At 31.7% G+C, this 27,132-nt stretch overlaps 1 protein-coding gene across 3 annotated transcripts in view; it reads left to right on the forward strand.

Annotated features, from left to right (window-relative positions):
• The window catches only part of LOC129965880 (uncharacterized), a 156,887-nt gene that overhangs the window by 103,968 nt on the left and 25,787 nt on the right, over positions 1 to 27,132 (forward strand). The window contains exon 1 of one of the 3 annotated variants that reach the window (XM_056080135.1): positions 24,949 to 25,086. The exons of the other annotated variants lie outside the window; for them this stretch is intronic. The gene's annotated coding sequence lies outside the window, so the exon portion shown is untranslated. Of the gene's footprint in view, positions 1 to 24,948; positions 25,087 to 27,132 lie in introns of those variants that run through there. 3 annotated transcript variants of the gene reach the window in all.

The raw sequence follows: 27,132 nt of genomic DNA on the forward strand, positions 1-27,132 counted from the left end.
TTTAATACCTACTATTTTAAATGATTTAACAGCTTGTTTTGCCCGAGTGCCATACGTGCATTGATTTATCGAATTTTGACAGTTGTAAGCAAAAAATAAACCATTCATAACTTTTATAATTTAATATTAAAATTACTTCGAATACATAGATAAGTCAAGTATTCAATGGATTTCCATTTGAATTAAAATAAGAAAATATTTCCAAAATAGGAGTATATTTCCAAAATAGGAGTATATAATAGGAAAATATTTCTTATTAGATAGTAAAGAAAATAAAATAATTAAGTGGTTAAATCATTCCGTACGTTTTGCAACGTACTCCCTAATTTTCTATCATTCTGCGTAAAGTTTGAATTTGAATTAGGAAAAGGAAATGTTTAACAATTAACTAATATAAAGCATTTCTTAAAGTAACAAGAGATTTTAATTCAGTTTACAAGAGCAGATAATAGATTCGTTCAGCATTGAACTTTTATATGTATTACAGAATATATTTCATAATTTATGTAATAACTGAATGCATTTTTATAATTCATTAAAAATTTCTCTGAATCAACAATATATTCAGCGCACTAAGTCATTTTCAAGCTAAAAGAGAGATAATATATATTTTATATATTCAATTATATTATACTAAAGAGTAGCAGTCTTTAATCAGATGGAACAGCTTCCCCAAAATGCTCTTAAATAAAGGCGTTATCTATTGGCGAAAGTATAGTTAGGATTTTGAAGTGAATTTAGCATTTTTACTGCATCTATCACGCCATCCCTGGTTAGTTTTTTGGCGAATAAACTCTGGCTAGTTTTTTGGCGATTAATGGTATCCAAAAATCGAATTTGTATTTTAGAGTGTTTTTTCAACCGATTGAAACAAAGATTTGAGATGAAATTACTTTTGCAGTCGTAAAATACAACACCAAATTTGATATATTTAAGCCATTATGTTTTTGAGTTATCTTAGTCATATATTTCTGAAAATACAAACCGACAAACGGTCATCCCCTTGTTGGATTTGGCTGAAAATTCGACAGGTGTCTACAGTATAGATGTTAAATCTGTCTACCGAATTTTATCCATCTAGCTCTCTTCGTTTTGTACTTATCGATTTAAATTATGCTCGAATACCTGGACAGACAGATTTCCGAACGGATTTTGCTCAAATTTTGATAGAAATCCACAAGTTTAGTGTAAATAGTTTAGTAGTTTAGTTATATTAGCGTCCCGTTTGAAGCAACACTAGGGTTATTTTGGGACGGACCTCGTCATTTTGAACCGCGGTCAGATGACGAGGACGACACCTGAGCTGGCACCCCCTCTCCACACCACAGCACACCACACCACACCACACCAGCGGGAGGACGTTTGGTCCTGACGGATTTAACGTGCAACAGACCCCCTTACACGACGGTTCTTCGGTGGAATCGGGTCACGAACCTGAAACCTTCCGGTTCCGAAGCCGAGACCTTGCCACCAGGCCACCGCAGCCCCTAAGTTTGGTGTAAAGACCGTATAACAAATTTCGTCCGTTTCCCTCAAAGCATTTTTGAGCTATCTTTGCTACAGACAGACAGACAGGCATTTTCCAAAAACACGTTTTCCGAACTCAGAAAGATCTGAAACGCAAGTAATTCGTGAAAATCTCAAATTCGAATTTTTTTACGATCACAATATTTTCTCTATACTACGTATACGAGAAAGTAAAAATAGATGCGATTTCAAATTTTTCATTATTGCTTATTTATGAAGTTAAACTTTGATTGGTAAGTACATCAAATTACAAAAAGTAAAATAAAAGCATACTTAAAATGGAAACCATTTATTATGGAAAACTAAATCAAAATTTTTTTATCTTCATCTTCAACCATGGAAAAAAAACCAAAGATGAAACATAGTGGAAACCATTAATTAAAATTTTAATCGACATGTTTTAAAAACCTATTCTAATTCTGAATTTTCATCCTCTGAATTACATATTTGCCAAGTGTGGCAACTGTAGGGCAAATGATATAGTTTGTACAGCGTCGACACTCATATTCAGATATACACATTTTCTTCATTATTATTAGAGATAAATCATTGTTTTAAATTAACTGTTATAAATAACTGGACCGAATTTAACCGTGAACGTTACTGTTAATTTTTTTAAACCGGTAAGAACCGTCCGTTGATTTTAATTAACGCCCGAAAAAAAAACTCCTCCTCGCAAGACGAGTTTGCATACGCACGAGTTATTTAAGCGGTATGTTTACGTAGCTGAGCTAAATACTTTTTGTTATTATCTTAGAAATTTTTATGCTTCTGTATTTAATGGCTGATCAGATTTTAAATATCTGAAAAAAATCTATTCACCGGCTTCTTCATTTTTCAAAAAAAGTTTATTTTACATGTAATAAATCATGTTCTTAGATTCAGAAGCGAGATTTCCAACATAAAAAAATAGCTGACGCAGCTAATGGCTAAAAAAAGTCAGATTGTATTTAGTGTCTCCTTTTTTTTGGACTAAAAATGCCTTAAAAATAGTGAAATCTAATAGGGACAAAATTTATGGCCAATAAAAAAATACATTTATACGCATCTGCTAAGAAATATGCTTTTTTCTAAAACAAAGAAGATTTATTATGGTCTTTGCTGAGACGAGCATGTCTCGCTTTGTTTTTCTGAGATTTGGTTATATTTAAATGTCAATCCATGGTAGAAGCTTGCATGTTTAAAACAACTAATTTTGTTACATTAACATTACATGCACAAATGCAGAACACTTAAAAGAGGAAATATTTGAAAATCTTTTAAAGCATCAGTTAATCGTTTGGTTTGGATACAGGTTCATTGGCTCGTGTCTCAGCTCAGACGAAATTATCACAATTCATCTCATATTTGCCAAAAAACACTTCACTTCCTCACTGGAATGTAATTAAAATGCAACTCAATGAATAGTATATTGTACTTAAAATATGATCTATGAATATAAATGGGCACAAAATGTGTGACCTCTGTGTTCTAAAAACCCTTACAAACTTGTTAGAAATTCGTATATCTTTCAATTAATTCTTTTTATTATCATGTGAGAACATGAGTTATTGTAGTTTGAGGTTTTTGAAGCCTCAAAATGCGTAGGCAACAAATTGGCGATTTATCGCTTTTAAGGCATCAATTTTTGGCTTTTAGGGTTATTAGAAAATGATGTAGAAGGTTTTCACATTTGGCGATATATCGCCAATTAAAGTTACAACTTGATTTCCAAATTATTCATTCTCTGAATTCTTACGAATTGTCTTAATTAATTTAAATCAATAACCAGTTTAAACAGGTTTGAAACAATCACGAGACTGTCAGATTACTCATGCGGAAATATTTAGAAAAATGATGGACTTTTTCATCTCAAAATCGGTCGAGCTCTAAAACTTCGTTTGCCAGTTAGAAAAATTGAAAATGAAAGAATGAAAGTTTAAAAAAAATTTCATATATATGAGAGAGGTGGGGATAGAGACCGATAGAGAAGTCTCGTGATTGTTTCAAAACGGTTTAAACTGATTCATGACTTAATTAAGACAAATAATGACTTAAAAAAATAATAATGCTCCCACATGATAATTTGAAATTTGCGATCGTAGATTTCATTTTTAAAATCTTGTATTTCTAATTTTTAACTTGTTGCTTAAAAATTAAATAAACAAATTAAGAACCGAATATCCAAATTGATTTTATTTTCATTTTTTTTTTAATAAATGCAAGTGCTATCTTCAAAATTTAAAAACTGAACAAATTTTTGTATTTATGTTTATGGTTATGTTAAAAGGAAAATATCGTTAAAAGATAGCCAAAGTAAATCCTTCATTTAAATATTCACATTTCTTGTTCAGTCCACCGAATGAAAGTAAATGATACTTTCTGCTTAAAATAATTTAGGTATTTTCAACATTTTTGACACATACAAATATTTTCTTTAAATCTAAAAACTGAATAGTCTTTTGTATTTTCGTTGATGAAAGCTTGTCAATTAGATCATATTTCACTAATTTCTTAAAAAAAAATTTTTTTGTGGTTTTATTTAATCAGTATATTCGTTATATTTTAAGAAACTATAATTTGTAATCATATTACTATGTTCCTTAATTTTTGCATACAGTTTTTGTGGATGTTGCAGGCACCTTCTCTTTTCGTGTTCTGCACTGCTTTGATCTGATTCAAAAGGCCTTTTAAACTCTTTTTGATAGTTCCAAAAAATGAAAATCTAAAAGTCTAGGCATTGAATGCAAAGTCTACTGCCAACCATTTTCGTCAGTAGATCCTAAATCTCTGAATAACTGGGAAAGATATAAGAAAAGCTTCCTTTTAACTAGCTCAACTTTTTTTAATACTTACAATGACGTAAGAACGAAAAGACATCTTAAAGTTTAAAAAAAATTCAGATTCGTAAATTTTATTTCTGTATGACTATTTCTATCAATTTTTTAAAATTTCCGTGCTACGATTCTGTTCAAATTAGAGATAAAAATTCTAGAATTCTTAAGGAAATGAATATATAACTTCAAAAACTGTGACATAAATGTCACGTATAAATGAACTTGCAATAAGATGCACTTTTATAAAAAGATTTATTTTGCCGCAGTATTTTATATAACGGCACTAAAACTGAAGACTTCTACTGCAGTTTTTTTTATATGCCTGAAGGAACGTTCTAGAACTCAACCAGCCAGAATATTTGCATACATTAAATTTACATACAAATTAACCCTTTCGAAACCATTTTTAAAAAGTATTTGATTTGAGTATAATTAGATGTCCCATCGGTCTTGAAAAGATTAAGTAAAAGCAATAAATGTAAACATAATTATTCTTGGACTCGAATCCGAATAATTGGCATTGCAGAACAATGCTCTAACCGTTAGACTACTGAGTCTTCAGCAAAGATGAGACAATATATAAAAATAAATATACACAGATGAAGCCGAGGTACAACAATTAGTCCACTGATATATTAGGTGATTAGTTTGTGCGCACTGAAATTAGAAGAAAACTGTTAGTGATAATATTCCATGAAATTTCATAACTGATACTAAGCTTGCAACGATTTGATAGACCTATTTAAAAAAAATTATTATTTTTGTTTGAAACTGAACATTATAAAACTGCATCAAAACTTTTCAGAAACCTTAAGACGACTTTCTCTTATATTTCGACCAGCTTTTAATCAATGGTTGGCAGCAAAAAGCTTTTTTTTTTAAAAAAAAGTTTTAAGAGTAGAAAAGAAAATAGTTCTTAAATCCTAAAATCAATTATAGTTTCTAACAAAAGATAATTATGTAAGGCTATTTTTAGTCGCATCTTTGGCATCGAAAATTTTTTGCTTTTTCCCTAATTTTTGAACGTTGTTCCCAAAAAAAAATCTTTTGAAACAAAATTCTAAGATTATTACTCTAGAGAATAATGAAAAATAAAAACCCTTTTCTTTTTTTTCTTCCAAAAGGAGAATAGGTAACACCGAAATCAAATATTCAAGACCAGCGGCACAACTTTCGCTAAAACTTATAAGTATATTAACCCGTGGTAGCTCCATGGAATAAATATGTTTCGTTAATTTCTGCTTAAGGGATGAGCAAAATTTATTAAAACATTACTTAAACGTATGCAAATTGATGAATTCTATTAACCTTGAGTTTTATTAATTGAAAAAACATTCTTCTGGAAATTACAGCGGTTTTTCTTAAATTTGATATTAAATAAATTACTTCAAGAACTAAATATTGTTTGTTTGTTATATAATGCATTTTATTTAAGAACTTTTAAAAAAAGCACATTTTTAATCAGTTTATAACAAAGAAGACAACGATTTAAAAAAATTAATTTAAAACTGTATTCCAGGTAGCTTCTCAAAAAAATATTTCTATAACTATTAATGCTGATTTTTGTTTCTAAATTAACCCTAATTTTATACTAAACTATAATCTATCCTTAATTCATTTTATTTTGATGGTATTATTATCCCTATCAGTTTTGAATGGGGGAAAAAATCACCAATGGAGAATTTTAGAACTAATCAACTTTTATAATATTTCAATATTACGTATGCAATAAATTGCCCAAAAAGATGTAAAAATGGCGATTTCATAGAATCGTCTATTGAATGTATAATTATTTCCTACCTATTTTAGATTTTAGGAGTAATTTTTACTTGTGGACTTCTGAGCGTTTTTAGCAACCATAAAAATAACGCGAATTCCTTGAAGTATGATTTGCAATGAAAATAAATTTCTTTATAGTTGAAATATTATATTGATGATGATAATAATATTTTTTAAATTTTATTTATTTATTTTGTATAAGAAGTTGATTAAATTGAAATATCATTCATTTTGATAACAGATCTATCGATATCAGCGATTCTATAAAAACTTAATATCATTGATTCAATAAATTAGTAATATTTTTGAATCAATAAAATATAAATATCATCGATTCTATAAAATAAAATTAATGGTAATATCTATCCGATTATACATTAATTACTGATAAAATATCGATATGTCAGTGATGGGATGAAAATATGACACGAAGGAATCTGTACGTACCAAGCATCCTTGAATTTAGAAATCACATTTTTAAAGTTATGTCTGTCTGTCGGTCTATGAACACGATAGCTCAAAAATTCCAACAGACTACAGACATGAAATTTAAAACGTGATCAGTTCACCAAATTTATAGATGTCTGTCAAAATTTGAATAAAATTCATCAATGGAAGAGTTGTCTTACCCACTATCTGTAGCTGATTGTTATGAGCTAGGATAGAACCTGGGACCTTGTGGTTCGCAGCCGAGTAACAAGAAAACTAGACAAAAGTAATTACCCATGTATCGTAGCTGTTATCTGGCTTATAAGCTTTCACCACAGTACTCTCCCTCCAGTGAGTCGGAGGTGAGATGAACGATATGTTGGTGTTGAGTATTGTGGTAAAAAGCTTATAAGACAGATAACAGCTACGAAACACGAGCAATTGCTTTTGTCTTGTGTTTTGCTACTCGGCTGCAAACTACAAGGTCCCAGGTTCTATGTTCGCTCATAACAAATCCGCTACACGTCTATGTGCATGAGAAACAATGTATTATTAACTCAAATTGATAGATAATGGAAACAAAGTATACAGATTTATGTTTAGAATCATGGATAAAAGTTGTATAAACGTTTTAACATATTCAGTCGAAAAAATCTACTCTTTGTTAATTTATACATTTGCGAGAACGTGATCGTGACAACACAAAAATGACGGATAACGAAAATAAAGAATTAAATTTTGTATGTGGCCTCCTCATGTACAGAATAAACCTTCAAAAATTTTTAAACCCAATTCAATGAAAAAGCGAACATCCAAATTCCTGATTCTGTTGTCTTCCTTAAATTTTTAAGCACAAAATGTGCCGTTTATTGTTAGTAAAGAACAAATATCTTAAAGAGAACGAAGAAATAAATCCGTTGATCACTTTTATATTTATATATATCATTGCAGAAATCGTCTGATGGACGTACATTGAATTTAGTGCAACAAGTTAAATAATGAAAAACGACGCTTTAATCGACGGAAGACACAGGTTAAAATACACAGTCAAAATGTACATAAAGAACAGATTTGTGTCTAGAATTCAACATCACATAAGCTGACAAACAAGTACTAATTAAATAATCAATACTGCTTGGTGTTAATACAATGAAATGCGGCAAATCTTCCAAAGACAAAATTATTCTTCGTGTGAACATCTCCGATTATATAGTCTCCCTAGAAACTGTGACGTCACATGGAAATCTCTAGAATGATCTCTAGATCTCCGTTCCTGAAAGCTATATAGCATTCACTCAAAGGCTATATTCTATTGTTGAAAGTTAAAAAATAAAGATTCCCTTTATTATCTCACGACACATTTAACATATGCACAGTTTTTACGAGGGATAAGAAGAGGAATTATCTTGAAAGTTTTCATGCAATTAGAAAATAAATTACATGTACAGTTATATTTTTAAAGTACTGTGATGTCATGGAATTTAACTCCATCAGAAATATTCATGTCTATAGTAAACAGAGCAGATATAAAGCTATAAAAACAAAACCCGTCTATCACAATTTGATGCTAAAAAATTGCTCATTTGATGCTTTTTCAGAGAACCATGAACAAGTTCTTAATATGAGATTTAAATACAATTAATTATTTTGATTAATATTACCAGAGAAATAAGGTTTTGCAAGATGGGCTAAATTTTTAATAGTTAAAAGTATTCTTAAATTTATACTTGGTTCATTATGATATTTTAAATTTTATTATAATCTGAATACAGGCTTTATTGAATCAAGAAGCCGAAGTGTAATGAAAATTAGCTTATACTAGTACATATATTTTACTCATTTAATGCAACTTATGCATTTTAAACTATTTCCCGCTAAGTGGAAAATGAAATGATTCATACCTGGAGACGGAAATTCAATCTAATCTAATAACCCAAACAAAGCACAGTTTAACGACAAAAGAGTTTCGGAATGGATAAGACAGTTCCTGCACTGCACCTTCCGGTACTGATAACGCGGGATCGAGGGGTGGAGATACAATTTAGTTGGAATGTTGTTGCTGATTAGTTAGACATTGCTACTGGTTGGACTTATTCCTGTGTCTTCGGAAGTCTGACGGAGCGTCTGTTGCGTCACAGCCAAACGGGCTATTTGGGGAAATGTGGTTGACAAATCTTCCTGATGCCCAATCATTATTAGTTATTGGTCGCTTTTAGCAACTAGTATGTCCGCAAAGAATATAGATTGCCAATAATTAAACAAGCAATTCAAAGAGTCATTTATTTGTTATGAAGCAGACATTGTCAATAGTTAATTATCTTTAAAAAAGAGCGAACACTTCTAAATCACAAAAAAGAAAGAATCCTATATATAGTTTGAAATAATGTAATAAAGAAAATAAATAAAAAGGGCCTCTTTTTTTCATTTTCTCCAGAAAATAGATTTTTGATTCGTTTCTTTCTTTAAACTAATAATTAAATAGAATTTAAATTAAAAAAATTAAAATATGCTATCATAAATTTCAAGTTATCTTGTGGGAAAATTATTTTTTTTTTAAGTCACGATGTATCAATCCGACAGAAAAACGTCATGTTCTTACATGACTCATATTTCGCAAAAACCAACATTTAGAAAACGATGGTTTTATTATTTTTTTTCATCCTAAACTCATTCGAGCTTCAAAACTTTTCTACCAGTTAGGAAAACTGAAAATTTAAAAATATTATGTATAGAACTTTCGATACCTCCTTTCACTGTTTCACGTTCATTCCCATTTTCTTCTCTGATCTTCTTCGGGAAATAATTTCTTACGACCTTACCCTTTATTGGCCAGACAGGAAAATCAGGTACATGACGGACATTTACGTCAAGTTGTAACTTTTTGTTGGCGATAAGTCACCGATTGTGACAACTTTATCATTTTTTTAAACCCTAAAAACGAAAAATGGATGCCTCAAAGGCGATAAATCGCCAATTTTCTGCTCGTATATTTTTAGGCTTCAAAAATCCCAAACCCAAATAACATCATGTTCTCACATGATAAAAACAATAAAATTCTTAAATTTTAACTTTATTTTAATGATTTCACAAACAAAGTATTTTTATACCTGAAATCGTGAGAACCCTTAAAGCAATATTATTTTATTATTTTTTAACTGATATATTTATTGCGGATATGAGCCTCCTTGTAGATTCATACTTGCACAGAAAACTTACATGCCCTAGCCATTAAATCACATTTAAATTGATTTAAATGTTTCTGGAGCTACGCTTTCATATTTCCGATACAGGATTCCCAATTTATCACAGCATCACAAGAGTACGGAGTATTTTACATCTAACAGTTTGTTCACTGTATTGTGATAAGTTGAAAAAAATTGAAGGACATTAAATATTATCTTTCAAAACGTTGAATTTATTTCTTAATATACTTAATATTTAACTTAACTTGGATATAACTTGAGATTCAGATAAAATAAAATCAGGAAGTGGAAATTTATTATGACATTGCCAAAGAATAAGAAAGTATACACATAATCAAAATTCCTTAACTTATTCTATTGGTCTTTGAATAAAACCTGTTTAAATTTTACAGCTAAAATGAAAAATATTGTATCAAAATATACAAAAAATATTTTTCAAAATCTTGAAAATAAGGAAGGGGGGAATGCATATGTAAAGTAGTATCATTGGAACGATAATTTTTCGAAATTTTTGAAGATGAAAAAATTATTTTTGTGTAATAATATTTCCATATATTATCAAAGCAATAGTTCCAAATTATTTATAGTAATAAATTATTAATTAAAGAATTAAATAAATAAACAATGATATACCATTTTTTAGAAATTACAAATGACAAATTATTACTTAATCATTTTTATGTTGAAAAAAATAATTTTAAAAAAATTTATTTTTTATGATAAAAATCACAAACAAAGTTTTATTCAGCGAAATCATCACAAGCGAATTTTTATGGTATTTAATGTTTTAAAATGGTTTTCTCTCTCTCATTTCGCTTAGAAACTCTGTTTTTCCATTTTCAGTGATGTACGGATTTCTGTATGGCGCGTAGAATATTTTATAAAAATGAGATTGTTTTATCGCTTTAAATATGAATATTTATTAAAAAATAAAACTTTTTTTCTGTATGCTCAGTTTCAAGTTTTATAAACAACAAAATAATCGTTTGGCAGTTAAAATTTAATGATAAATAAAACGTCATACTTTCAACACAAATAAACTTTACAACCGCATTATAGAAAAGTATTAGTAGATTATTTCTTCTATTTTAGTACTATGTCACTTTAAGCTACAGTTAATATCGCATTAACTACAACTATTCAGATAAGTTACGTTATTTCTTCTTTTACTTGGAGGAAATTCAAATTTTTCACTTGAAAAATCAGATAAATATCGAAAAGGCAAACGTCGATTTAGAACAATCTTAACAGCTCGTAACTAACAACGAAGACAATTTTGTTACGCATATCTCCCAGAGGAATCTTAATTGCTGATTTTCACTTTTAATCTGCCTAATCCTCTTGCCTTTTCAGTGTAAGTGTAAAACTTTCTTTCAAAATGGCTACATCGACTGACAACACTTTGATTTAAAATATTAACTTGGTTTGGCAGCTAAAGTTGCGATTAGTTGCTACATTAGTGAGTGATGTATTTAAGCATAATGTATTTTTTTTTTTGTATTGTCTCTAAAATACTCAACTACGATGGAGAATATGTGTTTTTTTCAGTAATGAGAAGTTTTCTACGGAAAAATCAGCTTAAAATATGTGTAATACTTATAAAATATTAATATCTACAATTCATTATGAAAAAGATAATATACAATCTTTAGTGTAAACATAGCTGAATAGGTGATTTTTAAACCATTTACTTTAAGTTTAAAATACGTATTTACTTTAAGTTGAAAAATCGTTTCATTTGGAAAACTTGTATTTTATGTTGTTTGTTTTAATGAATTACTGATAAAATAATAATGAAGTATTCATTTTTAAATTCTAAAAATGTAAGCTTTTAAATTAACACTTCTTTGTATCTTGCCTTATCAGTAGCCATCTCAAGGAAATACTGAGCGTTGATTGGTGAAAGTATATTATACCGTCGTCGAAATGGTCTAATGCAGTGAAATTCAAAGCTTCATAAGTTGGGTAATTTTAGTTACAGAAGTGTGGATTTTTTTAAATCCTTAAATGTTAATTAATTGATAGAAATCTTCAAATTTGGTGTAAAGAACCGTATATCCTTTATCAAATTTCGTCAGCCTAACTCAAAGCACTTTTGAGTTATCTTTGTCACAGACAAACGGACATTTTTCAAAAAGGTTTTTTGAACTCGGTGACGTCTAAAAAATGGAGATACGTCAGAATGTCTAGATAGAATTTTTTTGCGATCACAATAATTATCCTTCATATAGAAGTAAAAAGGATTAATTTTAATATTTACTTTCACTTACAACATATTGTCTTAAATCTTTTTAGAATAAACTTCTTCATATCTTTTACGAATTCTGTTACATTTTTACGCATATTGATATAGCTTTTACATACGTTTCATATGTAATAATAAACAAAATTTATTTGCATTAGACTTGAGAACACAACCAACTTCTGGTTCATTGTTGGCATCTTTCAATCCTGTCTTTTACAAATAACACACACTTGAAAGTGAGCTATACTTTGTTAAAATACTTGTGCATTCATGGTGATTTATAGGAGGCGGTGGTATCTTTGTTGTTGTTGTGACACATGACACTTTACAATCCCGCTGATCTGTCAACGATTTAAGCCGAGTGAGCGTCTCATGTTTTTTCAGTAGCACCAACTAGAGCCAAAAATACGACTTAGCTACTTCATGCGTCACATTCGCTTGCACAATCCCTTTTTACAGGGGGAGGGGGACATTCACACACCTCACAGATAGAACACGTGTTTATGTGATTTTATTATTTATAATATTTTGTTTTTATTTTATTATTTTATTTGTATTTTTTATTCTTTGTATATTTAGTCATATAGTAAAGATTAATACTGAACATAGATGGCGCAGTATGCGCTAATCCATATGTATGTTTGGAATGTGGGGGAAGCGCACTTAAGCCTTTTTGTAAACACTGGACCCTGAGAGTTGGTGTGAAACTGGTGCAAGTAGTCACCTCTCGCTCTTTTGTTAGCGGCAAAAAGTTATTCGTTCGCTCTTTGTTAGCGGCATTCTCTACTTTAATTGTATATAGTATTATGTGTTACCTTTTATATGTGTAGTCATCGTCCATGTGTGTTGTTATATGTGTGTGTGTGCAAAATAAATAAGAAAAGAGACAAGAAAGCATCGTTCCTTGGCCCCAACACACCCAACAATATATATACACACACACAACTACAACACGGAAGAAGAACAACCATGCCCGAACCGGGACGTCCAAATCACGGGGAAGACACGCTACCCCTATGCTAGGACGCCGGCGGTGGTATCTTTAATATACATATAAAATATAAATCCTATAAAGAACAAATAATAATAATAAACCGCATAAAAAATTGAAATTTTCGTTTATCTCTCTCATCGGCAAATTATTTCTTGATATCATAAATGTCAATCAAAATACTATTATGTAAAACATGTTTTTACCAATATGAACTATATTTCTGTATAACGCAACATTTCTTACCGACAAGAATTTACATTTTTACCAAAAAAAGATAAAGCCGAACTCTTCAGCATAAAAATTCATATTCTAAATGGTCTATTTGTACATTATTCATGGGCAATTCACCTGCTTTCGCTGCTTGTGAGCTGGTCAGTGTTCCCCGGGCGCCTTAAGCCATAAATCATGTCTTCAAGGCGCCTATTTAAATAAAAAGACCGTTCTGATGATTTCAATATTTCTGTAATGTGTGCCTTTGCATAGCATAAGGGAAATCGCATTATAGGAATGAATGAATGGGAAATGCAGGCAGAAGAATTGATGGATGAGTGCTTCCTTCTCCCGGATTCTGTCCAAAGGGACTCATCGGCACGTATGTTTACCCACTGGTTTATTTATTTCAGTGTTTATTCGGCACAAATAAACTCAAGCATTTTCATTTCTATGTCAATATAAAATCAGGGCTATATGTGCAGTCATGAGCAAACTCCATGTTTAGCAGTATATAACGTATTCATATGGAATTATTTATACTGGAAAGATATTTATATTGGAAAATATGTGTTATATATTATCACAAAGATATTTATATGGGAAATATTTCAATCATAATCCCATGGAACAATCCATAAATTACTCATAATTATTTCATTTTTAATATGGATAAATATTTTCGAAATAAAACCAATGGCAGTGGTCCCTGCAAAACTTTCTCGCATATTCTCTAATAAAGATGTTATACCAGAGAATGCTTTGCATCGTATTGGCTACGAAATATTAAACTTTGGCATAAATTTTGAATTTTTACTGAACCTATCATGCCGTCCTAGGCGAGTTTTTTTTAGGCGATTTACCCTTTATTTACCGACGGTACTTAAAAATAACATTTAAACCTGCTTATATCTTCATAATATGACTATTTTTTCTGGTGGTATTCAAAAGAACAAGGAGAATGTAACCCAGATAGCAAATAGCTAACTTAACCTAAAAGTAGAAATTAAAAACATTTAAAGAATTTAATTAATTAAGATATGTAGATTCATTAAAATATTCTGCAGGGAAACATAACTGCTGGTGCAAAACTAAAGTTGAAAAATGGATGGTAAAATCATTCGGTAAATAAGGAGTTAATCCCTGGCTTGCCATTAATCACATCCAAAAATCGAATCTGTATTTTAGATACGTTTTTCACAATCCATTGAAACATGATTTTGTTAAAAAGCTACACTTTCAGTCACAAAATCCAATACCAAATTTTTAACTCGTGTTTTCGAGTTATTGAATTTAAATATTTCTGAAAGAATCGCCAAATGGTCAAAAAAATATCGCCAAATGGTCAATTCCTCATTCTATTTGGCTCAAAATTTGATATGTGTCTACTCTATATATGTTAAATGTGTGCTCCGAATTTTAACCATTCAGGATTCTTCGTTTTATAGTTATTACGTTAAATTATATTCGAACAGCCGGACATATAGACTTCCTCTAAACAGATTTTTCAAGAAATTTGATAGAAATCTGAAAATTTGATGTAAAAACCATATACCAAATTTCAACCGTCTAGCTCAAAGCGTTTTTGAGTTATTTTTATCACAGACAGACAGTCAGACATTTCCCAAAAATTGGTTTTTCGAACCCAGGGAGGTCCAAAACGTGGAGAAATGTCGAAGTCTAGAGTTTGAATTTTTTTGACGATTACTATATTTTCTCTAAACTACTTATACGGAAAAGTGAAAATGGATTGGTTTTGAATGTATCTGCAAAATAAAGAAATTAAATTAGTTTTATATTAATGGTTTTGCCACAAAACAGTAATTAAAATATTTCATTGGGTGTTTTACACGAAAAAAAATAATTTGATAATATTTGTTTGAATCAACCGAGAGGAATGGAGTAGTTTTATACTCCAAGTTTAATCCCAAAATTGTGCTATTTTAATTTGATAATTGAAATAAATGTTGTGTCGGATATTTAGAGTAAAAAATTATTTTTTACCAGCATTAGTATTAAAATCTGTTTATTATTAAAATCATTTTTATAGTTGAAAATTTGTCAAAGGATTTTTAAAAATTTCGATCAGAAATATTGCATCTTATTTCATGACTAGCAGCGTATTCTTTACAATGTATATGTTTTATATTGCAAAGGATAGAAACGTATATGTTGTAAAATATAAGAAAAATAGTAACGTTTTCCTTTACAATATAAACGTTTTATATTGTAAATGATAGAAACGTACATGTTGTAAAATATAAGAAAAATAGTAACGTTTTCCTTTACAATATAAACGTTTTATATTGCAAATGATAGAAACGTATATGTTGTAAAATATAAGAAAAAAAGTAACGTTTTCCTTTACAATATAAACGTTTTATATTGTAAATGATAGAAACGTATATGTTGTAAAATATAAGAAAAATAGTAACGTTTTCCTTTACAATATAAACGTTTTATATTGCAAAGGATAGCAACGTATATGTTACAATATGTATGCAAAATAGCAACTTTTACAATGCAAATGTGTTATATTATAAAGGATAGCTTATGTATCGCAATATATATGCAAAAGAGCAAATATACAATTTACAATATATTTGCTTTATATTGTAAAGAAAAGCAACTTATATGTTACAATATATATGCAAAATAGTAACGCAACCTTTACAATATATATAAGTTTTATAAGATGTTATTTTATTAAATATAGAATACTGAGGGGGGGGATTTCCATTTCTCTATTATCCTAAGCCTGTGTTCCAGTTATTAGACTTGGTAGCTCCTCAGTCTTAGTAACCCATCCGCAAAATTACAAAAACTTTTTAATAAAAAGAAAGAAATTAAAGTAAAGACATTTGATTTTTTAAGCTCTTCATAAACTTTGTTTATGGATGGAGAACAAAAATATTCTTACTGTTTCCAAATATGTTTGTTATCTGAACCCCCCCCCCCCTCCCGTAAAAAAAAGGAAATTCCACTAACATCATATTGAAAATGGATCAATTTTGTAAAGATTTATACCAACCCACAGTATAAAAATTGGCGCGAATTATATTATATTCATAAAAAAAGAGATTTTGATCTTCTTATACAGAGAAAATAAATTAAACATAAAGAAAATAGGAAAAAAAATTATTAACCTTATAAATCTATCTTTAGAATGACAGTTTGAAAATAGGCAAAAAAGCCTTAATTTTTGCTTTTCTTTATTAAACAGAAAAATATAGAAAGCGTTACCTCTCTCTCTCTAACATATGCATACCAACAACTTGAGAATGTAATTTTCACAAAATCCCATTTTAAAGCAACTGGACAATTTCGATTCTTAAATGCTTTTTAAAGCGCGCACACACACACACACACACACACACACACATATTATATATATATATATATATATAAAGTAATGATTCTTTTAATCTAATTTTGAGTCCTTGTTAATTTCCTAATTTTATCTTAAATTAGCTCATGTTAATTATAATGCATGTAATTAGCCTATCTTTTATTCTAAAATGGTCTCTTATTTCCTGATCCAATTCCCGCTTTTGTATTTAATTAGTTCTACACGCGCTCTCTAAAATTGCTGATCACAACATTTTCACGGGCTCCGACTGAATGTATAAAAACACTTAATGCTTGCAACTTTCTTCTAAAGATACCTAAGATTCCCTTTCCTAAGTCGACACGTAGCAAAAAAATCCCTAACAAAATCTTATAATAAAAACACTGAAGGGAAAAATTTCGGTCTCTTTTACTGATGCGTCGCAATGAAGATTGGCGTATCTCTTACCGATTTTTATCTATATATCAGGCCTCCCGCGATGAAATAAATCGAAGTTAAATTACAAAAAATTTCTTCTTTTCGGCCATATTATACATTATATAATCTACTTTCAATAAATTTATATTTCCAACCATTTTTCAAAATCCATTCATTTTCCTCCCCCCCCCCAAATCTAAATATTTTTAAATATACAAATTTTTTTAAATATACAAATTTTAAAGAGGCGTACTTTTGAAAATAAATCTTTTATGCTATTCATGAAAAATTGAATATTAAACAATAATAACTCCCATATTTAATCTGCATTAGTATAGCCTTACCAACCTATCGCTGATAAAGAAATACGTTATCAGGTAAGCGGCGGCAGCTGCTGTAACTGTAACTGCTTCTTACACGTGGCACTGGCGATGATGACAGGAAATTCGCAACAAAAAAGTGGCTGTCGATATCTGTCTGCTCTAGAAGAAATATCACTTGGCTCTTTGTTGGCCACTAGAAGATGAGCGGTCATTGTCGCAGGAGAGGGGATAGCTGTCGCCCACAATGGTCTTGCCTCGGCCCCTAATCTTTCTGGCGGTTCCCAGTGACAGGGCCTTCCTTTCACTCTCTATAAAAGGAAGGAAATGTCCCGTGGTTTTAATACACAAGACTGGCATAGAATAGAGTTACTTGGTCAGAGAAAAAAAAGAGAAGAACCAAGTTTGGAACCCTTATAAAACTGATTGTAAGGTTACGACAGATTTGATAAATTGTTAAATTCCGGTCCATGATCTCTCCTCGCTACCACATAAAGCCTTTTCATGTCATATTATATATGAAACTTGGATTTAAGATCCTGTATTTTCTTTGATAAATACTTACATCCATGCTTGCAGTGAAAAAAATGTTTCAGAAATATTGGAAAAGTATAAAAGTTATATTCTTCACGGGAAAATAATGAATTATATAATTCTATTCATTAAACAAGAGTATACAGATATTTGTAATCGAAGTATCTTTATTCAGATTTATAAAAAGACCATTATAACAGAGATATCTTATTGGAACTCGGTATATGTGTTATTTCGAAACCATGGGAAAAAGAAATCTATGATAAAAATCAACAATTCTAATTTCGACCAGCAAGTGAAAAGGTGGCGCGTGAGGAACAAAAAACACAAATTTGACACACAAAGCTTTATTTAATCATGCCATTTGCTTAATGTACATTCCATTTGCTTTAGTTTTGTATTCAAAGCCCACTATAGTGTTCTCAATAGAAGCATGAAGAAACTGCAGCACTCAGGCAAAGTCTATATGTTCCCCCATAGACAGGGTTCTTCAAGAATCTCCAAAACCAGAAATCATAGTGATTTAAGTCTGAAGAATGAAAAATATAAGCAGTCAGAAAATATCTCGAAATTGTAGGACCATCTCCAAAGTGTTCACTCCTTTACTTTCCAGGCAATGTGGGTTGTTGCATGACTTTGCAGGAAGACAATAGTCCCAAAATATTCGCGTTCTGGCTAGATAGAAATAATTTGTGGATGTAGAAATCAGCAATAACGTGGGCCCATTATTTTGAAATGCCTTTGAGAAGTATTCTTCTCAAAAACAATGGGGTTCAATAATGAAATAAACACTGAACTCATCAGCATATAGTAATGAAATTAGAATACAGAGGCTGTTCATGCAAAACATTAGGACGCAATAAGTACCACATTATAAATGACAGTTTGGCGTAAAAAGCAATGTAGAAAGGTTGTCTGACGAACCAGTTGAACAATCAAGAATATTAAGAAGTGTTTGCTTTTGATTATATCTCTTATCCATAACTGAATATTCATGATTCTCTCAAGAAAATATTTTTAACCCTTTTATGACTAACCGGCCGCGCAAGTTCTACACTAATGAGCCATTTCGGGGGTCAGTTTCTTCATAAAACAAGGAATTCAAGATGCAAAGCGAAGACATATTTAATGATATCTTGCTTCACATCCTGCAATCCTCCTTTAAAACAGAAACCGGATTAATATATTCATTTGGCCGTGTGCAGACTCCGTGGAATCGTACATGATATGCCGCATATCAACCCATACGAGTATGAATACAGAGCTATAGGTTGGAAGTCACATTCATCCAAACATCTCCAAGAACATCAAATTTCGTTGGAAGACGGTGGATCTCAGAATTTAAAACTTGGGATCTATGCAGATGGATCGAAATCCTCAGCAGAAATTATGCTTGCATTTTGTGTCATACAGGATGCAGTCACTATAAACCAGTAGTCAACCACCCTGTTGAAAGAAAATACAGTATTTCGAGCTGAACTACTAGCACTCATTAGAGCAGTCAAATACGCAACTTCTCTCCCTTCATCAGGTCCAATCACTATGTCGACAATAAAACAAATATGCAAGCCTCAAGTTCTCCAAAATCCAATAGACAATTAGCAAGAGATGCATTGTCCCTTCTTGTAAATCCTCACATTAAAATTTCATGGATCAAGGCACATGTAGGCTATGACGGGAATGAAGCGGTGGACAAACTATCCAAAACGGCGGCTAGAGCTAATCAAGATCGGAATGTAATGAAACTTCCAAGATGTCATTTGAAGAATATCCTCCAAACCGATATGATGACAAGATGGCAAAAGGAATGGGAAGAAGGCGAAACAGGCCGGTCCACATTCAACATAATACCAAAAGTTTCTCTCCACGCGGCCAAATAGAACAGAGCGGATGTCCTTTTCTTCACTGGACACTGCCCATTCCCGATATACCTACACAGATTCCATCTGACCAAGTCTCCTTGCTGCAACTGTGGAGAGATAGAATCCCCAATTCACTATGCCAACGAGTGCTTACTGACTCTCTCGTGGCATATGAGGAAGCCAGAAACAAGTCTCGAGGTAGAATGGTACAGAGTTGCATCGAATACTCTTTCACGCGGCAAGATCCACACCTTCTGCTTCTTCTTCTTCTTGCGTACTGCCGACCACCCCGCCACCACTGAACGTAGCAGTATCGACAGGATTTGTTGTGGCCGACTGCTATCTTGAGCATTGTCCATCCTTGCATTGACCGATTTGTCAAACTGACATTCTCCTCGAGGTAATTGGCCACAAAGTGGTCAATTACTGTCCTTCTTCCTTATCTACAAACTCTCAAATAGTTGGTAAAAAACTGACAATTTTTGACATCATGTCCTTCAGAGTTTTAAGATTACCTGGTACCATCAGTACTGTACTTAAGTCATCAAGGCAAAATCCACACCATAATAAATCCTATTCATAAATATCAACCTCTTCAAGACCACGCAATAGCTAAAGCAAAATGCCACTTGTCAAAATCATCCAAAATTATTCCCTTAACAGTGCAATACCCTACAGAACATGTTCTCACGAAGAAAATCAAAACCACAGAACCCAGGCGGACGCTACAGATTTCTGACTCTATAATGTTTATTTATATGTTTATACATGTGATATAGATGTTCACAATGTTATTTATCAATTTTTCCTTTTCAATTAGTAATCGCATTTCTCTGTAAGTTCAACCTATTGTCACCAATTGTTTTTAGGTATTCTTGTTCCTCCATTTAGTTATTACTTCGCCAAGACATTAAATACAGTCATGTAGGATTTGATACCGATGGAATTCTCTCTGGAGATCTCTAGTTTGTTTGTCGTCTCTTCCTTTCTTTTATCCTCTTTTTTCCCCTTACATCTTGTGCTCATCCAACTGGTTAGGTAACTAACTTAGTGTTACAGGCACTGGGGGGTACAGGATGGCATTATGTTATGTAGTTTCACTGTCATTTGATTTAAAATTTGAAACTTAATTTTAAACAAAAAGTGATTAAAATGCAATTAATTTTATATGAGAAGTGATTAAATTCAGAAAGCAAATCCAATCATTTGCTCCCAGAACCGGATATTTGTATAGGAGAAGTAGAATTATTCATCAATCCATATTTAAAAATTGATTAAAATCGGCCATGCATTTTACAGCAACAAAGAATATAAAAATATAAAATATTTTTATATTCTAATATAATATTTTTTTAATTTCAAAACGGTATATAAAAATAGTTTTTGCATTAATATTTGCGAAAGCTATCACGGGAAAAAGCCAAAAGCTTCCTAATTAATTTTCATCTATCAAAAGTGATTTTAATCTAATTGATGAATAACATTAAATTTTTACTAATCAGTTTAATTAAAGTAGTTTTAATTAATCAGTTATCCCTTTTCACTCAGATGGTGACTCTTACACCTCATTCAAGATGGTGCATCATTTTGACGTTTTATTTGTTTATTTTATAATTTTAATTATTAAAAATATCTACAAAAGGACAAGAAGACGTGGAAAATAATTCGGAAAAATACAAATTTAAAAAAAATTATATATATATATATATATATATATATATTTTCGTAGCAGTGAACAAGTCCTTGTTTTAAGTGAATAAATGTGCATTGATTTCCCGAGTGCACGGAATTAAAATGTAAATAAGCTTTTAAAGAAATTGCTTAATCATGCACATTTCTCAAATTGCAAAGTATATCCGTGCCTTCTATGTCTAATAAATTGGTCTACAGAGCGCCAACATTCAGACACAAAGATACACAAACACACATTCACTTTTGTTATTACTGAAGATGTCATGTGGATCCCTCAATCTGGTAGCATACGAAGCAATCGATTGAAGTTTCTCTCACCTCACGACATCACCTCATCTTCAGAATCAATGCAATATTTTTACCTAACCTTAGTGGTAGCGGCACTGTCTCAAATATTCTTAACTACAATATCCGGAATGAGACACGTCACATTTGCAATGTCCCCCACTGTAAATATTCAGTTATCAATTTGGCGAAAAGTCGAGGAGCATTACAAACAGTTGATTCGAATCGATTTATCATTAAGTTGCAAAGTCACGTCTGATGGCCGTTCTAATACACCCCTCCACTGTATCATCTATTTTGAGAACGTGTCCCATTCATTCCCAGATGGGATATTAGCATAAAATGCACCCCCACAGTGGGAGCCGCTTCCAAATGGTATGAATCGAACTTTTCGCTCATTCAAAGATTATTCGTGGAATATGATGGCTTAATAACATTGTTGCGAAATCGATTTAGGGGCGAATATATTCAATAACTTGAAGAGAGAAGAAATATTTTTCCAACTTCAATGATAAAAGTTGGAAAATAGCTCGCTGAAATGAAAATATTATATACGTCATTGATCCATACAACCCTTTTTACTTTCTCGTATATGAAATGTAGAGGAAGTACTGTAACCATCAGAAAATTCTTACGTGAGATTTTGAGAAATTCCTACTTTTCAAACGTCCCCGGGACCGAAAGATACATTTTTAGCATTATGTTTTTTTTTATGTAATCTATAACTAAAAAACACTTTGAGCTGGATGACTGAAATTTGGTATGCAGAACGACAACCAAAATTGTAGAATTCTATCAAATTTTGAACGGAACTCATACTCTAGAAGTCTATCTTCCGTGTACAAGTGAACACGATGTAGAGAATTATGATGAGCGAGGATAGAACCTGGGACCTTGTGATTCGAACTCAGTAACATGACCACAATACAAAAGCAATTGCTCGTGCAGAGTAGCTGTTAACTGGCTTATAAGCTATTCACCACCGACTCTCCCTCCAGTGAGTCGGAGGGGAGACGAACGATAGGGCTGTTGAGTGGTGATGTATTAGCTGTTGAATCTAATGTGCCTGTACCCATTTGAGAAGCGCCAAGCGTTAAGGCGAGAGTGTGTGGGTGGTTGCTGTTGCGTCAAGTGAATCTGACGACTTTGGGTTGCAGCGTCAAGTGAATCTGACGACTATGGGTTGCTGCGTCAAGGGAATCTGACGACTATGGGTTGCTGCGTCAAGGGAATCTGACGACTATGGGTTGCTGCGTCAAGGGAATCTGACGACTTTGGGTTGCTGCGTCAAGGGAATCTGACGACTTTGGGTTGCTGCGTCAAGGGAATCTGACGACTTTGGGTTGCTGCGTCAAGGGAATCTGACGACTTCGGGTTGCAGCGTCAAGGGAATCTGACGACTTTGGGTTGCTGCGTCAAAGGAATCTGACGACTTTGGGTTGTTGCGTCAAAGGAATCTGACGACTTTGGGTTGTTGCGTCAAGTGGATCTGACGACTTTGGGTTGCTATGAGCAGATGGCGCCACAACAGCTGTACGAAGGTTGAAGTTTCATCATCCGAGGTCACCAATGTGCAAGTTTGAGGTTCGAACTCGCAACATTAGGGTTCATACCCGAGTAACAAAGCCACTAGACAAAAGTGTACACTCCTTTCCGGATGTTGTTATCTGGCTTATGAAGTTACCGCCACAACGATAACTACTTGTAAAAAAAACTAAGTAGATAAAATTTGATACACATGTGTAACATTTTTAATGGCAACTTTGCTCAAGAGGGAAAATTTTATTCAAAGGAGAGATTATTAGTCATTATTAGACAGTATGCGAGAAAGTTTTGTGAAGACCACTCCAGTAGTCAAATAAATAAAACGATTTAAATTATGGCTGCTATTTAATATTAAAAAATTTAAAGCAAGATGCTAGTATTCACCATTTAAAAATCAGTAGTGGATATTCTTTTATCTACATATTTCAAATAATGCAGAAAATTAAAGAACCAATCATCCAGCCACAAACTCTTGTCCGATTTCTCTCATTTTTGTTTCATATGAAAGCTCATGACATTAAACATTCCTCAAGGGTCGTATGGAATCCTCTTTCCTCTATTTTTGAAAGAAAGCGGAAAAATCAAAGCATTAATACATTCTGCATGGAGAAATTTTGCGACAGAGTTAGCCAGCCAAAACGGCTGAACGTATTTTGATCATTTTAATTTCATAGAAATACTCATGACCTTTAGTTTTGTTATCATATGTCTTCTGGCTTCCTCATTCCTCCATTTTTAAGAGATATCAAAAATCAAAAACTTTTTTTTAAATGCCAAAATTAAAAAAAAAAAATTGCAACAAAATTAAGTTAAGAGTGTGAACAAAAAACAAAGTTTCAAATCATCTAAAAGTCCATTTTGTGCAATAATAATTTCGCTGGAAAATGCAAAAACATCGCTTGAATTTTAATTAATTAAAGTTTTAATCTCATTTTCAAAAAATTGGTTTGAGTTGTATACTCCCTGAAGTTCTTGGTAAAATGGATTGTCCTGTAGAAAAATTTACTGATTAATGATTTTTATTTAGTTAAAATTTCAAAACAAATCGTCCCAAATTGCAAATTTTTTCTCACCCAAGTACATTTACACTAATCTAAAAATTCTGCACCTTGTAGGTTCCTGTCTTCCCGTGCAAAGTCAATATATATTTTTCTTTATTATTAGCAGGATGACGTAGAGAAAATATGCAAAATTCAAAGTGCGTAACAAATTTCCAAATTCAATTTCCCCATCCCAGGATCATTTATATAAATAAGCATGCACAATCTAATTTCTAGCAACCACTTTAAAGAATTCATTTCGTTGGCTCTTAACTATTCAGTTTGGGCAATAGATTTAAATTTAATTTAACTTGGAATTAGAATACACCTAATTGATTCGTTTTAGGAGAAATCAATTAACTAGAAAATTCTGCCTTTTCATAATTTTTCGTTTTCGCTCATTTTATTCTCGCTTCAAATTCAGTTGCTTCGAGTGGCAACGGAACGTGAGATCGAATATTTTGTTCTCGGGGGGTGTTCACGAACATTCGTTTTCTGACTTTTACATGATCAACGGACCGTAAAACTTGTCTTCCCCAGTTTTCTGGTGGTTGTCGCTCCGTGGAAAAGTTTGAGAGGGAATATTTTTCTTGAAACAATCAGCTCGATTCAATTACCGAACCTAGAGAGTATCAAGATTTTGGAAACACCGGCACGGGAAGCTTGTTTGTTTCATTAAAAGTTCAAATTTTAAAATGCACCGCCCTTCTTAGCTTTTCAGAGAATAATTAATCATTGCATGAGCAAGTAAACCCAAGTCTTGAAAAATCTGACTGGAATTTATAATGATACAAGCTATCAGTAAAAATATTTTGCTTTTTAATGAAATGTATTTCCAGGTAAAGTATTGAAAGAATAGCTAGTTAAAAAAGTTGCAATTTATATATATATATTATAGTAGTCTAAATAGTTTAATTTATTTTATTAACATCACATTTTTAAACAAGATAAAAGTAGATGTAGTTTTGGACTATATTCAGAGTTAGCCTCTTCTATTCAGACTTTTGCACCACACTAACGAATAGATGCTTCGTCCAAATACATTTAATGGATATTAGGTACACAAATAAAAAAACATGCGCGACAGCTAACTTTATACCTGCCAAAATCTCACTGATTTTTTAATTAACAAAAATTTATTAAAATTTCAAATTATCGTTTAGAGGTGCATATTCCCACCCTCTAAATTATATTTATGCCAAATGTGGCACCTCTGGGTTAAACGATATAGCTTATAAACACACACAGAGAGACATACATTATTTTCTATTATAATTAGTAGAGATTTAAGTTGTCTCGTGCTTCTGTTAACCACATATTCAAATATGAACTATGGGTGAATATGCTACATGAAACAATAGAGCGTTAGTGAGATGCATAAGAGATTCATTTATGCATGCTACAAATGTATTTGGGTCATATAGCAGTCACTGTGTTAAATCATTATCGGCTGATCTCCGGATTATTCATGGATTATGTCTGGATTATTTGATGCGGATTTTGGTTTGGTTTAGTTATATTAACGTCCCGTTTGAAGCAACAGTTGGGCTATTTTGGAACGGACCTCGTCATTTTGAACCACGGTCAGATGACGAGGACGACATCTGAGCTGGTATCCCCCTCTCCACGCCACACCACACCAGAGGGAGGACGTTTGGTCAGGACGGATTTAACGTGCAACAGACCCCCTTACACGACGGTTCTTCGTTGGAATCGGGTCTCGAACCTGAAACCCTCCGGTTCCGAAGCCGAGACCTTACCACCAGGCCACCACGGCCTTATTTGATGCGGAAGGCAATATTTTTATATTCAATGATTGCTCAAATTATGAAGACACCAGAATCCCACTGATTTCTTAAAATTAGAATGGCAGAAAAATGCATGAAATAAAATAACAATAAGCCCAAGGAATATCGATCTTGTTTCAAACTAAAATCGAATCAGAAAATATAAATTATTTTGTATTATAATATAATCATATTCAAGATGATTCAAATGGATACAATGTTACATCATACAGCTTTTTTTTGTGCTATCGAACCAACAATGAATGTTATATTTCTCGGAAAAGTTCGAAATATTTGATTTTTGTAAATCGAGGTGATTTTGTATACCTGGCAAGTTATTGCCAAATCTAAGTTCTTTTTTTCTATGATAAAGTTTATTAGGAAAATACTAACTATAAATGTCATGATGCGTTATGTGACACTGACGCAAAGATCGTTTCAAATGCTCCATAGGGCAGATTATTGCACTTGAAGCAAGAAAATTTGTATAATACATATTGAATAGCAGCAACTTATTAAGAGGGAAATTTTAATTAAATTTTTTTATTAAAGATAATTAATATTATAATATTTTTCCTCAAAAAATTCGGTGCACATTGCGACACGAAAACTATTTTTATAACATTTTGATATTGAATAAAAGAAATAACTTTTCAATAACATCAACTTTATTATCATGCAATATTTTTCCATTAAATTAAATTTCTAATTAATAAATATTTTAACATATTTAAAGTATACTTTTCTTTGTTTTAGTAACAGCATTTATAATCACGTGAGTTGTAAATATATTAAATACACTTCTATGTGAGCACGTTATTAGCATTATACGTAAGTTTTAAAAATGATGCGACAGAAAAAAATGTATTATCATATTAAGATATTTCAGACTAAAGGTCTGAATCTTCTTTACCTTTTTTTATTGAAATTCTTTCTTATACTCTGCGATTAAAACAAGATTTCGTTAGTCTATACATTACAGACAAGTTTTATTAATTTGTTTTGTTTTTTATCGATTAGTTGCATCTTTTTCAAAGCATAATTTTGCCTCACTTAGAATTTATACTCCCCTAAAGGACTAGGCCAATGCTTTGATAC

This window comes from Argiope bruennichi, chromosome 4, assembly GCF_947563725.1.
Source record: "Argiope bruennichi chromosome 4, qqArgBrue1.1, whole genome shotgun sequence".
Lineage (NCBI taxonomy): Eukaryota > Metazoa > Arthropoda > Arachnida > Araneae > Araneidae > Argiope > Argiope bruennichi.